This window comes from Octopus bimaculoides, chromosome 3 (assembly GCF_046866305.1).
Source record: "Octopus bimaculoides isolate indiv1 chromosome 3, ASM4686630v1, whole genome shotgun sequence".
Classification (NCBI taxonomy): domain Eukaryota; kingdom Metazoa; phylum Mollusca; class Cephalopoda; order Octopoda; family Octopodidae; genus Octopus; species Octopus bimaculoides.
In genome coordinates this window covers 48,327,544-48,343,420 of record NC_142930.1, presented here as the reverse complement: position 1 = coordinate 48,343,420, position 15,877 = coordinate 48,327,544, and the positions used below count along the sequence as shown (strand labels likewise).

Genomic DNA, 15,877 nt, shown 5'->3' with positions numbered 1-15,877 from the left:
TTTAATTACAATTCACTGTTTATGATTTAAGAAGCTTTATGCTCGATCAAATCCGCAGGATATACAATTCAGTAGGAGGCGTTAGATGAAGCATGCAAGATGCAATAGGAGTACTATCAAGAGATCTAACTAAAACCCTTTGGAATTGAATCAAGTGGGAGACTTCAGTTAAGTGGCAAAAGCACAAAAACAAAAAACAAAAGAGAGAGTAAGTGATATAAAAGAGGTGACCAAATAAGTGAGCAGTGAGAAGACAGTCAACAGTAGCAGAAAGTCGGACTGCTGTGACCACAAGTTCGTAGTATACATACGAACACATTAAACTGGATGACCATTAACGCCGGTAAGTAATGTATATCTTAAGTCTCACGGTGAAAGCCTGGTAATTTTAGTAGAAGAAATATATCGATACTGCTAATATGAGTTCGATTTCATGGATAGAAAAACAAAACACGAAAAAACCGCTTAACGATAAATATTTATAAATGTATATTTTGTCATTTCACTGATGCCATTGTCACAAATTGTCAATTTCGTATTTTCATTGATTATTTTAAAGAAAGAAATAACATTACAAGGAAAAAACCGCACGAATATATATTTGCATATATAATAACACCGAAAAGGTATTTAGAGATTTTTGTTTTGTTCGACTATAAATATTTACACACACACACACGCAATGAAACAATTCATATACAGTCGATATAAATAATGTATACTTCATTACTGGCGTAAATATCTGAGCGGAATTGTATTTACAATCTACTCTAGAAGACACAACTACAATTTGAAGAATTATTTAACACATACAATTGTCATTCTGAAGACTGCTATTTGACAATATTGTTATGGATCTACCGCACAAATAAAATGTACTTCGCAAAGAAGGTTTATCATCAGAATCGATAGAATAGTATGTTTGTATGCATGCACGATTAAAAGGAAGAGGTTGTAAATACTGTGCAGTATAATGATTAGAACATTCCGATGAACGCATAATTCATTTACTCGCTATTTCTAATATCACATAGCAGTAGCACTAAATTTCATTTCGCGCACGCACGCACACCCACCCACTCTCTCTGTCACTCATACGGATGTATGTATGTATTCGTGTGGGTGTGTGTTTGCACGGTCTGTTGAAGATGTCAGATCTTAGACGAAGAGAAGTAAACTTACGCAGATAATTTTTGACACTTTTTTTTTTCAGGAGCTTCTATCACGTTTGTTATTCCTTAATTTTATTTATTTGACTTTTAACTGATAAAAATTTGGCAGTTGATTCAGTATCTTATTTATCAGAAGTTCAAAAGAAATCTGGAACTTTATCTTGAGTAGGCGGGGAAAACATTCTCTTTAAAGAATTCAAAATTATTGACAATGTGAAGATACTTGAAATAATCGGTGAATCTTGCTATTATTTTTAGTGATTAAAACACACACACACACACACACACACAAAATGTGGAGGTTAAAATAATTTTATAAGAAAGTCGACCAATTTTACAGAATATGATTAGTCGCGTCACCGAGAGAGCCTCTGCTGTCTCAAAGTAAGAGAGAATGAGAGAGAAAGAGAGGAGGGGGAGTTAGGGGACATATTAGATAATGTGATCCTAAATACATTGTGCTTGAAAAAGAAATTCCCATTTAGTCTCAGCTGACCTTGGGCTAAACGACAAATACGCTAACGGTAGACCGCGATTACTTGAAATGGGTGGACTGAACATCAAAAACATTAACAAGATCGGGATCTTGTGTGGCTTCAAAAGTGATGACAGTTGCAGTGGTAGTAGCAGCAGCAACAGCAGATCAGCTCTGATTTGATATGAACTAAAAAAACATAAAAAAAGAAAAGAAAAAGAAAAACGTTCCATTCATGATCGTCCCTATGTATGCTTTTCGGACACTGAGTATCCTGCTATTCTTTTCTGAAGGTGGCCAGTGAAATTTGATAGCTATTGGGTCGCTGGTTCTAGTAGTTTGAGAGACCATGTAACGGCCTCCTCTTTGGATCGAAGAAATGGTAGCAATAGTTGTTAAACCCCAAGGTAGCTCAGACCGAACAAGACAGATGATTAAAGATGTTTCAGCCATGAACTCTATCATCATTCCAGTGTCCTTCCTCTTTTCCTTAAGACTGTGGAGAGTGACACGGGGGAAGATTTGGCTGTCATTCTTAGTAGGTCGAACGACTGTATAGTGGCTTCTGTTGCTGTTGTTGTCAAGCAAATTTCGACCGAACACACCAGTGGCTACTATTGTGTAGCCCTGACCTAGCATGTAGGATAAAAAAATTTTTAAAAAGTGTTCAAGTCGTGATCGTTTCGACTTTATTTCTAACATAGTGTATCTGGTACTACACTATGTCAGAAATACAGATTTGATTGCTAATTGAAGCAGATCGATTAATCAGGTAGAGGCTCTGTCTGATTGATTGATTGATTGATCAGATAGATAGATAGATGATTGATTGCCTCGGAGCACGATGCACATAGATCGGACATCCGGATGATTTAGCAATGCTTGATCAACGTTCTAGCCGTTCTCATCCATCTTCATTGAGAATAAAATTTCTTAAAATTTCGAAATCTTATTACGCGTGGCCTGTAATTCTAAGCAGAATAGGAAGTGTGTTTTTAAAGGAGATTTGGTTAATACAGGGCGAGCGATTCATTAACGTTGTCAACCACACAAACTATACTGTTTTATTTTAGACGTTTTATGTTTATTTACTTTCTGCTCTAATTGCTATAACAGTTACTTCCCTTATTAACTTTCACTTTACCGATAACTTTTGTTATTTTTGTAACTAAACGTTTCAGACGAATTTTCATTTAATTACAGTTGTAACTGAATTACAATGGCTGGAAAAAAAATTGCGTGTAGGAATCAAAAGAAACCATTATTTATATCTTAATTGCCTGGCTATCCCTCTTTACAAATTGTTACAATCTTCAACATCACGATATAAATTGGATGTCTTGGAAACAAATTGAGATATAATTATTTTTATTCAAATGATATGAAATGTTTCATAAAAATGTCCGAACAAAGGTATTTTCTACTGTTCATATGTTGATCGAAAGAAGAAAATGTAACGTGTACATATGGAAATGTATTTTGAAGCACCTAATTAGTTTTTACAGTCGAATGCATTAATGCAGAAAGTGTGTGTGTGTGTCCATGTCACTAAAAATAAATAGTTTAGTCTATATTTAGTTGCTAAGTTGCCGGTTGTTGTGTAATCATGTGAAATGAGAACATTTACATGTTCCTGTTATAAGACTAGTACTCTATATTTCGAACCTATAAATATCTGTAGTTCATAGTTATGGCATTATCACTTGTTACTTATAGCTAAGTAGAATTTAGTGCGAGGTCAACAACGGTCAACCAAGTGGAATATGATAGAGAAATGGGGGAGAGAATGAAGGACATTAAATTTCACTTCGATTGATTGAAAATACTGGGGTAAAGTTCGAAATCTGAAGAAACTGGTCTACATCGGTAACAATTAGTAGAAAATATGAATTAGAGCAATAAATTGTATGGAATAAATAAGTTCTTTTTTGACGTATTAAGAGAAGTATAGACGTCTACCGGCATAAATGGTACGATAAGTCAATGCAATTAAACAGTTCGTGTTATTTCCAAAAGGTCGTAAAAGTACAGATTAATTCTTTGAGAGAAAGTTACAATTTTCACTAACAACATTCATTGAAAGAAGGTTTAGTTAAACGAGTTACAGAAATACTGTTATGCATATGTTTACGAAATAAAGTTCCGCGTCCCAAGTGGTACTGTGAACAGATGTCCATTCATCTTCTCCGCTTACCTAGGAGGGCCATAGGGATAGAATCCCAAGGCACGTCTTCCTGGAGGCGCAATGGCCCAGTGGTTAGGGAAGCGGACTTGCGGTCGTAGGATCGCGGTTTCGATTCCCAGACCGGGCGTTGTGAGTGTTTATTGAGCGAAAACACCTAAAGCTCCACGAGGCTCCGGCAGGGGATGGTGGCGAACCCTGCTGTACTCTCTTACTTCTTGTTTCTGTTGTGCCTGTAATTCAAAGGGTCAGCCTTGTCACATTGTGTCACGCTGAATATCCCCCGAGAACTACGTTAAGGGTACACGTGTCTGTGGAGTGCTCAGTCACTTGCACGTCAATTTCACGAGCAGGCTGTTCCGCTGATCGGATCAACTGGAACCCTCGACGTCGTAAGAGACAGAGTGCCAACAACAGTAAAGAAACTGACCTGTCAATTCAGAAAAGTGAGGCTCGACTGAGAGTGACTCGCTGACCTCCGAGCGACATACCCTGTCCAGTAATGTTATCTCAGAGATCATTCGCAGGAAACCTATTTCGGTCACTCGCATTCGCGATCGTACTCTTTCGATCATTATCCATTATTCATGACCATAGGTGATAAAATACACAAAAACCGAACTGAAGATAACCAGCTCGGCTTTTTTTTTTTACCGACCTCTCCTCTTGTGAAGATCAAATGCTGGAGCTGGCATATTATCTTGCTAGCACATGCAATTCAAGCATCACTCGTGAATGCAGTCCGAAATACTTAAACTTCTCTACAATAGATACTTCTGATATAAAAGAAATCCATTTTTTGTGGTTTGTAAACAAGTGGAAGCGAAATAGGGCAAAGTGGGGATGAGATGAGCCGAAAGGAAAAGGCTGTGACGTCAACGGTCAAGGGGCTTGACCAGAACAGGAAGGGTGAGGGAAGGAAGACCTGGGGTAATCTTTTGCATTGGGTGCTCACAACGCATGGACGTGAAGTGAGCGAACAGATAGGAACGGGAACTAGCAGCTGCTATCGATAGGCGCGAGGTTTGGGCGACAAGTTTTGGATTGAGTACAGCTGGACGGCTTGTTGTTGGCACTCCGTCGAGGGTTCCAATTGATCCGATCAACAGAACAGTCTGCTCGTGAAATTAACGTGCAAGTGGCTGAGCACTCCACAGACACGTGTACCCTTAACGTAGTTCTCGGGGAGATTGAACGTGACAAGGCTGGCCCTTTGAAATACAGGTACAACAGAAACAGGAAGAAAGAGTGAGAGAAAGTTGTAGTGAAGAAGTACAGCAGGGTTCGCCACCATCCCCTGCCGGATCCTCGTGGAGCTTTAGGTGTTTTCGCTCAATAAACACTCACAACGCCCGGTCTGGGAATCGAAACCGCGAGTCTGCTGCCCTAACCACTGGGCCATTGCGCCCCCACTCAGCTGGACGGCAAAACAACGAGAAGGTAGGCGAATTGCTTATTTTCCCCCATTACAATTCCCTCGCACAACAAGCTATTTCGGCCAGCGTGTAAAAGTATATTTCTCCGTTGTTGTTATCCCCGTCCACGTGATGGCAGCGAAGGATCAGCAAAGATGCCATTAGACCTTTTTCTATGGCGAAGGAGATGTCGTGACCTGGATCCGTAAGATCAAAGTAGTGGCCAGGCTACAAAGCATCGACGATGTAGTAGGTCTTATGCTCCGGTACCTGGAGGGAAGTGCGCTGGCGCTATATCTCGAGATGGACAAGGAAGACCAACTGGGCGCGGCGAAGATCGAGCAGCGCTTGAGGGAAGCTTATACGGAGGGGATGTACGTCGCGTTTGCTGAGCGGGGAACGGTCAGGTGGATAGGGGAACAAGCCGACAAGTACTGTGAGGGAAAGTTAAAAAGAACTTTGGGGAGAGAGTTCAAGAAACCGTGAAACTGTCCAGGGAACGTAGCCCAAAGCGGTTGGTAAGTTCCATCCAAGGCTAAGTACGGGGACGAATCCGATAGCCGAAATAACTTGAGCGAGCGCAACAGGCAAAACAATATCTTGTTCAAACGAAATTAAGACTCTGCTGAAAGAGAGTAGGCAACAACTGAACCTACTGGATAGATTAGATTCTATTTGATTTTGCTTCGATTGGTTGTCTATTTTGCCTATTTCCATTATTGGAGCTGATTCCCTGCATCAGTTTGGTCTGTTAGTGGATATTAAACACCATAGGTTTATCGATTCCTTCGACCAACCTTACTGTACCAAAAGTCACCACTCATATATCACTAGCTAGCCCGCTATTGATGTCCACCTCAACAAGGTATGACACCTTTCTCCACTTGTACCCAAAACACTGTACATCCTGTGAACAGCGACAGCGAATTAGCAGTTATTTACTATGTAGAGACTCGACGACTACCAGCCAAACTTCGATACCCCATTCCATATTGGCTTAACATTGTCAAGTAGGTGTTTCCTCACATGCTTGAACTCGAAATATCAAGTGGAGTAAAAAGTAAGCAATGTTTTGAACCGGAATTTGTACCGGATTTTTGCAGAGTTTTGAATTTTTTAAAACATTTTTTGGTAATTGTCTGATAATACAGATATAGATTTGCCCAAATGCATCAATAAATTAACATTGATATTTTTTTTCACCGTTGTTACAATCATCTGAAATGGAACTGTCAAGCGCGATATTCGAGCAATTTTGCTATTCAACTTCAAAAAAGGACGTAAAGCAACTGAAACTGCTCGCGATATCAACGAAACCTTTGGTGAGGAAATGACCAGTGAGTGGTCAGCTTGAAAATGGTTCAAACGATTTTGCAATGGAGACCTGAGCCTTGAAGATAAAGACCGTTATTGAGAAAGATCCACGTAAAACCACTCGAGAACTGGCAAAAGAACTTCAGGTTAGTCAAAAAAACTACCTGCAACCATTTGCATGCGATCGGAAAATCCAAAAAGTTCGACAAATGGGTACCACACAATTTGAATGAAAATCAGAAAATGCACTGATATGAAATTTGCTCGTCACTTCTCCTCTGTAACCAGATCGATCCATTTCTCGACCGTATTGTAACTTTCGATGAAAATGGATTCTGTGCAATAATAAAAAATGTTCTTCATGGTGGTTAGACCAAAATGAAGCACCGAAAATTTTCCCTAAACCCGTGCTCTTCAAAAAGATGGTTATGGCGACTGTTTGGCGGTGTACTACTGGACTCATCCACTATAACTTCTTAAAACCAGAAAATTCATTACTGCAAAACCATATTGCCATGAAACTGCCAAAATGAACGAAAAACTGCTACTCCTCTGTTCCAGAGTGGTCAGCAGAAGAGTCTTCATGACAATGCTTGACCACACATTTTACTAATGACGCTCCAGAAGTTGAGGGAACTTGGCTACGAAGTTCTTCTCCACCCAGCTTATTCCCCAGACCTTTCTCCTATTGACTACCACTTTTCCAGCACCTTGATGGTCTCCTGCGAGAAAAGGAGTTCAAAAATCAAACTGATGCTGAGACTGTGTGCAAAGAACTCCAGATTTTTATGTTACCGGAATAAACAAACTTGTAACTCGTTGGCAAAAATGTGTTGGTTGTAATGGTACTTTGATGAGTAAAATTTCCGCATTGTTGAAATATATTGTGACGAACATCATGTTTCAAAACGTTGCTTACTTTTTACTCAGTCTGATAATATAGACTTCCAAGAGTAACTGGTTGTCACCATTACCAGAAGACACTAGTTGGCCGACATTATTGTGGTAACTACTGAGTAGATTCCAAATCATTACCCGATATTCTACTTACAGGGTTTTTTAAAAGGCAGATCTTGTTAGAATGTACAACCAGATCCTGGTGTACCAGTACAACATTTACCAAATGGCAATCACGATGTTAGTCAAATCATGAGTTTGTATGAATGCCAGTTAGCCTCCATCACGCCATACGGAAGTTGACTGACAATGTCATCCGAAGTTTAGTTCTTTGTTTTACACCTCGGGCGACTAATCAGAAATGATATAGTTATCAATCCCAGTAAGCACTTGTTTAGAATATTATTTCTATCTTTGACCTTGTGATTGACAAAGATAGAATCAATCTTGTAGCACAATTTACCATCTATCAGCTTGTAGTAACGCCTTGTCTCGTGCGCATGCGTAGTCATCAATATCCAAGTTTGGCGCCCTGATTCTTTCTCTTTTCCCGGCCGGGCGGCCATGAGCATGGACGTGTCAAGCTGTCTCTCTCCAACATTCAAACTCTGGGGACAGCTCACAACAACATTCCAACATCTCAGCAACCATGCCTATTTTCCTCCATAAATAAATATTGTTGTGTTGATAGTTCAGAGTTCTGCGGTATGTTGTTTATTTAGAATTTAATATAGGAAAGCAGGTGTACACCTAATGGTGTATAACCACTTTCCTATAAGCTAAATGTGTTGTTGAATGTTTCCTCAAGTCAAGTTTCAGTTGCAAGGGCATGGTTTTACGGTAAATGATTTTGTCAGGTTACATACTGTTTACGTTAATTTATCTTATCAACACATTCCATTCATACTACCACGAGAGACTCAAAAAGCAGACCCGTGCAAAGCTGGTGATAGGCTAAGCCAGATGTGAAACGTAGGCCCCATTTCAAATGATAATTATCCGTGACAAAATGTAAAAAAATAGGCTTCATATCAAATAGCTTATGTAATCAATGCTAAATACAAATAAGTTATGTATGGGTTACAAGTATATGCATGTACCGGTATATGTAGTACAAGTGGTATACTGAAACGTAACAGAACACAATAAAAGAACTAGAATGATTTTAAAAATTATACTTCTTATCAGAGACTTTTCTTTTACCCTCTAACTGGCGAAGAGAAACCCCTTCCCTCATAATCGTGAGCCCATACTATCTGCTCCATACTCTGTTTGGGCCTGCTCAAATGAATTTCATTTTAAGAACATGTTTAACATTAAATTCACCTCCACCTTGTTTTTATGAATGTTGTAAATCAAAATTAACTTTCTCTGTATAAATGACTACCATTAAAAAAAAAAAAAAAAAGTAATAACGAATTTTGGAAGTGAACACGAGCTATTTTAAAACACAACTTATAAAATTATTATTCTGGTTGCCTGGAATCGAACTCGGAATTAGTAGCTTGCGATCTTAACCACTACGCAATAATGCCGTGGATTATAAAACTTAGACAGAAAACAGCCAATAATTCTGGAGGTATATAGATAGTATATATATAAAAAAAAACTGAGTTTATGGCATAATATGAAAGATTATCATCAATTTTAATCTTCAGATATATATCATTCCATTACTAGCCTGTTAGACTTCCTCACGGAGGAGAGAACTAGATTCGATATACTGTATGTTGTTTCTGGCTCAGTGGGGTGGAGGAATTTCTGTTTCAAGGTTCAAATTTGCGTGTTAGAACTATTTTTAAGGTGCCGTATTTTAATTTTTTTTTTCCCTGATGCACTCTATTCTTCAATGACGATACTGGAGACAATGTCTGTAAGTTGGTATTTTTCACTTCATAATACATATATCCGAACCCTTAGCAGATGTTTAATACTGAGGTTAGTGTAATGCCATTTTGTGAATAGATGCTCGGTCTTGTAATTGTTTCTGAAACGGTTAGTTCCTGGATTCTTAGCCAAGAATTGAAACTTTAGCCCAAATTTTTCTGTACGTTTCTTTCTTTTGTTCATAGTATTTGTACTTGGGAATTTACAAGAGTCAACTGACATAGTTCGTTCAACTTAAATAAGCCTTATTCATTTCCTCAACGTCTAAAGTGAAACGAATTGAGTCTCAGAATTGTCACTTTCGTTCGTTAGTTTTCATGAAAAATTTATTTATTTACTTTTGACGTGTCGAAGAGGAAGCTGATAGGTGCGCGCGCGTTCTGTTTTATGTATTTGTATTCACTCTCTCACGATAACAAAAAGTGTCGCATTCTAAACTTGAGAAAAGACTTGCATTATAAATATGCGTGTGTGAGTGGGCGGCGTTAATGAATGTGTTAAATTTGTCTTTATTAATGTAAATCGAATTATACATAGATATATATATACAAGATCTGATAAACACGGAAACTAACGAACGAAAGTGACAATTCTGAGTGATTGTCAAAAATACCAATAAAAGCCTAACTTTCAACCTTTATCTATTATGAAATGTGCTGGTACTGAAGCTCATTACAATCATTATTTCCATCTACATCGCCAATGTTAGCAGGTCATTAATTTAGCAGCCTTCTGCTGGGCCTGTAATGTCAACAAACGTTAAAGAACGCCATGACTAGCTATACTAAATTTGTTCAAGAGAGGGTTCATCAAAAGAAATTCGGTTCACATGAATTATGGAGAAAACCCTATAAAAAAAAAAAACCTATAACCATAGCAAACTTTTTTCCCTACAGTCAATGGATTACAAGTAATCTCATCATCTCAGTCAAAGCCATAATATTTACTAAGAACTTTCCAACCATCAAGTTTTACACTTGTTCAATTGTCTCAAGAAGTGCTTTCTTACTTCATGGAAGAAGTTTGTACTTTGCTCAATTTTTATAAACATCTTAATATAGGCCAATTAGCCTATTGAACATCAACCAAAATGTTCGAATCTACCATTAATAAACATGCTATTAACCACTTGAATAAAGTCAATCTTCCTAGTGACAAGCAATATGGTTTTTAGTTCACTACTGACACTAACGGTAAAAGTAGTGCAGAATATTGGATAGCAGCTTTGATGTTCATGCTATTGCCTTAGAGATCTCCAATGCATTTAACAAGGTATGGCATAAAGGATAACTTTGGTAGATCTCGTAGAGTCTTTTCCACCATCAAATCTTTCCTAACGAGAAATCTGAAAGATGTCGTCAACGATCAAACCTCTGACAATTATGAAATCAATGTAAATGTATTTCAGGGATTTGTACTGGGATCTGTGCTCTTCTTGTAGTTCCCATACATTTTTTTAAACCTGGAACATTTGCATTTACATATATACAACAGTTGAATAAATAAAACAACATTGAAGAAATATCAAATGGAATAATTACTGCATAAAATGCTAAACAATAATATGAAGACTGTTCATACTCATTGAGAACGCCCTATCACAAATCTGATTGACATAGCTTTGAGTAGAACTTAAGGTGATTCTAGGCAGAACAAGTATAGAAAGAAGGTGAGAGACCATCTCATGAAGTAGACAAGGCTTCATGTGGACTTTTGATAGCTCTAACAGGGTTTCAATTCACCAACTTTTTATAACCTCAACAGAGGTCCTAGAAGTTTCGACTAAGCTATTTGGCAGGAAGATTCCAGCTCATTTGGTTACACAGAATAATACTTGTTTTGGCAAAGCACTTATTTGACCCGAGATCAAGTGCTAACCTGAAACAGTTGCATCATGGGGACCTGATAGTCATTTAAAACACATTCAATGAGGAAATTTGATTCCACTATAAAGTAAAATAAATTAACAAATAATGCAACAATATTTTAAATGGATATTCTGAATTTTAGAAAAAGAATAAACAGGAAAAAATAAATGAATAAAGTATTCTATTTTGTCCAAACTGTTTCCATGAAAGATTGGAAAACAAGATACTGACAAAGTTGGTAAGTATCCTACTTTCTAAGATTGATACAAGGCTACACATTTTGAAGGAGGAATATGGTTGATTACATTAATCCCAATACTTGTCTTCTTATTCTATCAGCCATAAAATGAAAGGTAAAGTTGATTTCAGCTATTGAACTTCAAACACAAATGCACTTAATTAGATACTGCAAGTCATTTTGTCTGATGCTTTATTAATTCTGCCATCTGACTAACTACTGACAAATAAGTTAAAGGGTCATATACTGAATAGGGTACAAAAAAAAGAAAAAAAGAAAAAGATTGATTGGAAGAAGAAAACCAAGAACTAATGGTGATTTTCTTAAAGAAAAGGGGGTATAATTCAAAGAAATTAAGAGATTATTTACATTATTTACATTTGACGGATATTTGTCCTTATCTTGTTTGTTGTTAACACATTTTGACTGATAGACTGATATACCCTCCAGCCTTCTTCAGGTGTCTTGGGGAAATTTCAAACCTGGGTTCTCATTCCTAAGATATTTTTCGATGTTATTATTATTATTATTATCATTATTGTTCGATTCCAGGCAGTGACCTGAACAACAACAACAACAATAATAATAATAATAATAATAATAATAATAATATCGAAAAATACCTTAGGAATGAGAACCCAAGTTTGAAATTTCCCAAAGACACCTGAAGAAGGCTGGAGGGTATATCAGCCAAAACGTGTTAACAACAAACAAGATGAGGACAAATATCTGTTGAATGTAAATAATGTACATAATTCCTCATTCCTTAAATATAGAACTGAATTAAGAGATTATTTCAGAAAATTAATTCACATGCTTAGGGAAAAATCTGATTTTTGTTTGTAGGTACTGGTACAGCTACAGATATGTTTTAATGTTATAAATAACACTGGACAAGATTTTGCTACTTGGGTAAAAGCACATGTTTTAGACTAAATCGAGGATGCTGATTCTGAATCTGCACTCAGAATTGTTCTAGCACATCAGGATTTTGAGTTATGCACAAGATTATAACTATACTTTTGGCTAGATATAGGCTGTATTTTTCATGCAAGAAAATAATGCTTGTTTCTGTACTGACGTTAATGCACTCATGCAAAAACTAGGACACATGCATGTGGCTAACAAATGGATATTGTTTATAGACTCGAGTAAGTTTAGCCTCAAAACTGTGTTGTTACATAATGGTAATGAAAAACCTTCCATTCCCTCTGAGTCATGTCAGTATGGAAGAAACTCATGAATCGATGGAACTCAATCTGAAAGGAGTTAATTACTCAGTTCATATTTGTGGTGATTTAAAGGTGATTTCCCTCCTCCTAGGACTGCAGTTGGGAAATACTAATATGTGCTTCTTGTGTGTTTGGAACAGCTGCAACAGCAATCATTACACTGTAAAAGACTGGCCTAAAAAAAATGAGCACATTGTTGGTCAGTACAATATACAGCATAAGCCACTGGTAGACCCACAAAAGATCTTCCTTCTACCCTTTCACATCAAACTCAGCCTCATGAAAAACTTCATAAAAGCAATGACACACGATTGTTGTGGCTTCCATATCAGGTATCCTCACAAGAAAAAAATCCGGGCTAGTCTGGGGAATGTGAAGGCCAGTTGACATTGCCATAGCGGGATATTATTCTCTCTCCAAAACACTGCCGTAGCAACTGCATTGTTTCTCTTGCAGTATGAGGAGTTGCCCCATCTTGCTGGAACCATGTGTGAGGTTTACTTTGAATGGCCAGGTGTGAGAAGGTGTCAGTCATGGATACCTGAAAGAGAGGGTTTATGTCAACAAACTGGAGACCCTGGTGCAGCTGAAGGAGAACAGCAATAGAGAAATCAGAGAAGTGGGGTCCGAAGCTCTTGAGGGTGTTATGGTGCAGGTTTTGGAAAGAACATAGGCTTGCGAAGCCGATAATAGCTGCCATTTAAGCGATGTTATTTTTGATGTGTGATGTAGTGGTGTTACAAAATTTGACTTGTGCATATTAATTTCCATTATGTCTTTTATATTGTATCAAAATTTCATGCATTTATTTGTAAAGTTAAGGAAGTTAATAAAAATTGAAACTCATCAGTGACTTTTGGGATACTCTCTATCATAATACTATTTGCCTTGAACATAGATATACTATATACAGTACTAATACACTATTATAATAATTATTTACCTTGAACTTAACTATTCCTGATACTGATGTAGTATTAATATATATTTATGTGCATAACTCAAAATCTTGATGTGCTACAGTAATTCTGAGTTTACATTTGGAATCAGCGTACTCGATTTAGTTTAGTACAGCACCATTTGTCTGGGTAGCACACAATAAATATTTTTTTATTGCCCAGTGTAATCCACTGAAACCTATTTTGATCAATTGACAAAAGTGCTTTGTTCAATTATGCATTCATTTTATGTCCATTTTCCAAGCTAGAATGGATTGGATGAATACTTATTGAGGCACTGTTTTACAGCTAGATATCTTTCCTGCCACTAATATCTTTCCAGTAAGAGGTATTTCTGAAAGAATAAAGCAAGAGAATGCTTGTTGGCATGGAATGCCAACATACTTTTTATTCTTTTATGTGTTTCAGTCATTTGATTGCAGCCATGCTGGAGCACTGTCTTAAAGGGTTTTAGACAAAAAAATCAACCCCAGGACTTATTCTTTGTAAGTTTAGTAATTATTCTATCAGTTCTTTGGCTGAACTGCTAGGTTAAGAGAACATAAATACACTGGCATTGGTTGTCAAGTGATGGCGGGGGACAAACACAGACACACACTCAAACACAAACACACACACACACACACACACACACACGTATATATATATATCTATATATATAAAAGGGAGATTCTGTCTGTTTGTCCCACAAGACGTAATTGAGATACCATCTCATTTACAAGCGTGGGTATTTTGTCCACTTTCACACTTTAACTATGGTGATGATGATGGTGTGACCAGAGCTAAAGTGCCAAAATTTTCAAAGAATCGACACCTTTCAATCTTTCTCTCCCCCACTCTCTCTCTCTCTATTTATCTTTCTGTCTTTCTATTTGATTGGAAATTGTCCTATGGCAAGAATGGTCAATGTTCAAGACAGTGACAACCGCCACATCATTTATTTATTCAAAGATGGTCTGTTCTGCACAATTAAACACTGTCAATCTCTCTCTCTCTCTCTCTCTCTCTCTCTCTCCCTCTCTCTCTCTCTCTCCCTCTCCCCCCTCTCTCTCTCTTATGACTGCCATAAGTAAAAATTAAAAATAAACATTCTGGGGTCAATACGCCCAACTGAAAATTCTTCTCAGCATGGCCACAATCTAATGCCTGAAATGAGTAAAAGGTGAAAAGAAAGACAAAATTATAAGAGTGGGTGTTTTATCCACTTTCACCAACAGAGTGTAACTCTAAAGAAATGGCACTACTATTTTTTTGTCTGTCTGTCTCTCTCTTTCTCTAAAAGAACACACACACACACACACACACACACACACACACATGTATATTCATTCATGTTTCAGATACACCTATTTGTCTAACTTCTCTGTTCAGATATAAATATACAAATTTCCTTCACATAAGCAGAGACAATCTGACAGTGAAGCCATACGCACACAGGCACAAATTCACAGTGAAACAAAAATCAGCGACACACGAACAAAAAAACAATTGCACAACGCCTTGCCCTGCATTCCTGTAATATTGCTTTGGAATTTCTGCAAAAACACTGACACAATTCAGCATTTGTAAATTCATTTCACCATTACTTTCTGATATTCACACATCATTTGTACTTCCATTTCACGACAACTTACTGATATTCCTTATCAAAAACATTTCTCATTCCCTTAAGCTATTGTTCTATATGATATACATATTTTCCTAACATAGCGTCCAAATTTCATTTCACTATTAATTACTGATATTTATTACCAAGAAAATCTTCTTCTATATATATAATAGATGGATTCTGTCTATTTGTCCCACAAACTGAAACTAAAACCAGACATCATCTCTCAATGATTTTCTTTCTTCTTGTTAAGTTATGAATTCACATTGTTAGGAATCTCAGAAGGTGAAGTTTACAAGAAACTTGCAGACATATTTAAAGTATATTTTTAAAGAACCAATAGATGCTCTCTTTGCACTTACCCAATCTGCAAGAAATGTCAACCAAATTGCCCTTAAAACTTACACTACCATCTTAAAAAAACACAAAAGATAATATAATTCCAGATTCATTGTGTCTAAATAAACAATGAGATAGTCAACAATGATGCAATTTTTATCACAGAATGGACTAAAAAGGATCATTCCATTTTCACCAAAAGAACATTTACCTATATCATTTCAAATAAATTGTTCCCAAATCTTATGCTAACAATTTAAAACACATAACCTTTAATCTAAATATTACTT

General features: G+C 37.0%; 1 protein-coding gene and 1 long non-coding RNA gene across 7 annotated transcripts in view; one reads left to right on the top strand and one right to left on the bottom strand.

The window, feature by feature from the left end:
- The window catches only part of LOC106878127 (cilia- and flagella-associated protein 300), a 204,188-nt gene that overhangs the window by 136,046 nt on the left and 52,265 nt on the right, over positions 1-15,877 (bottom strand). The window lies entirely within an intron of this gene.
- The window catches only part of LOC106878129 (uncharacterized), a 30,004-nt gene continuing 14,197 nt past the window's right edge, over positions 71-15,877 (top strand). Inside the window, exon 1 of the long non-coding RNA XR_001410468.3 lies at positions 71-343. This is a non-coding gene — a long non-coding RNA (uncharacterized LOC106878129). The remainder of the gene's footprint in view (positions 344-15,877) is intronic.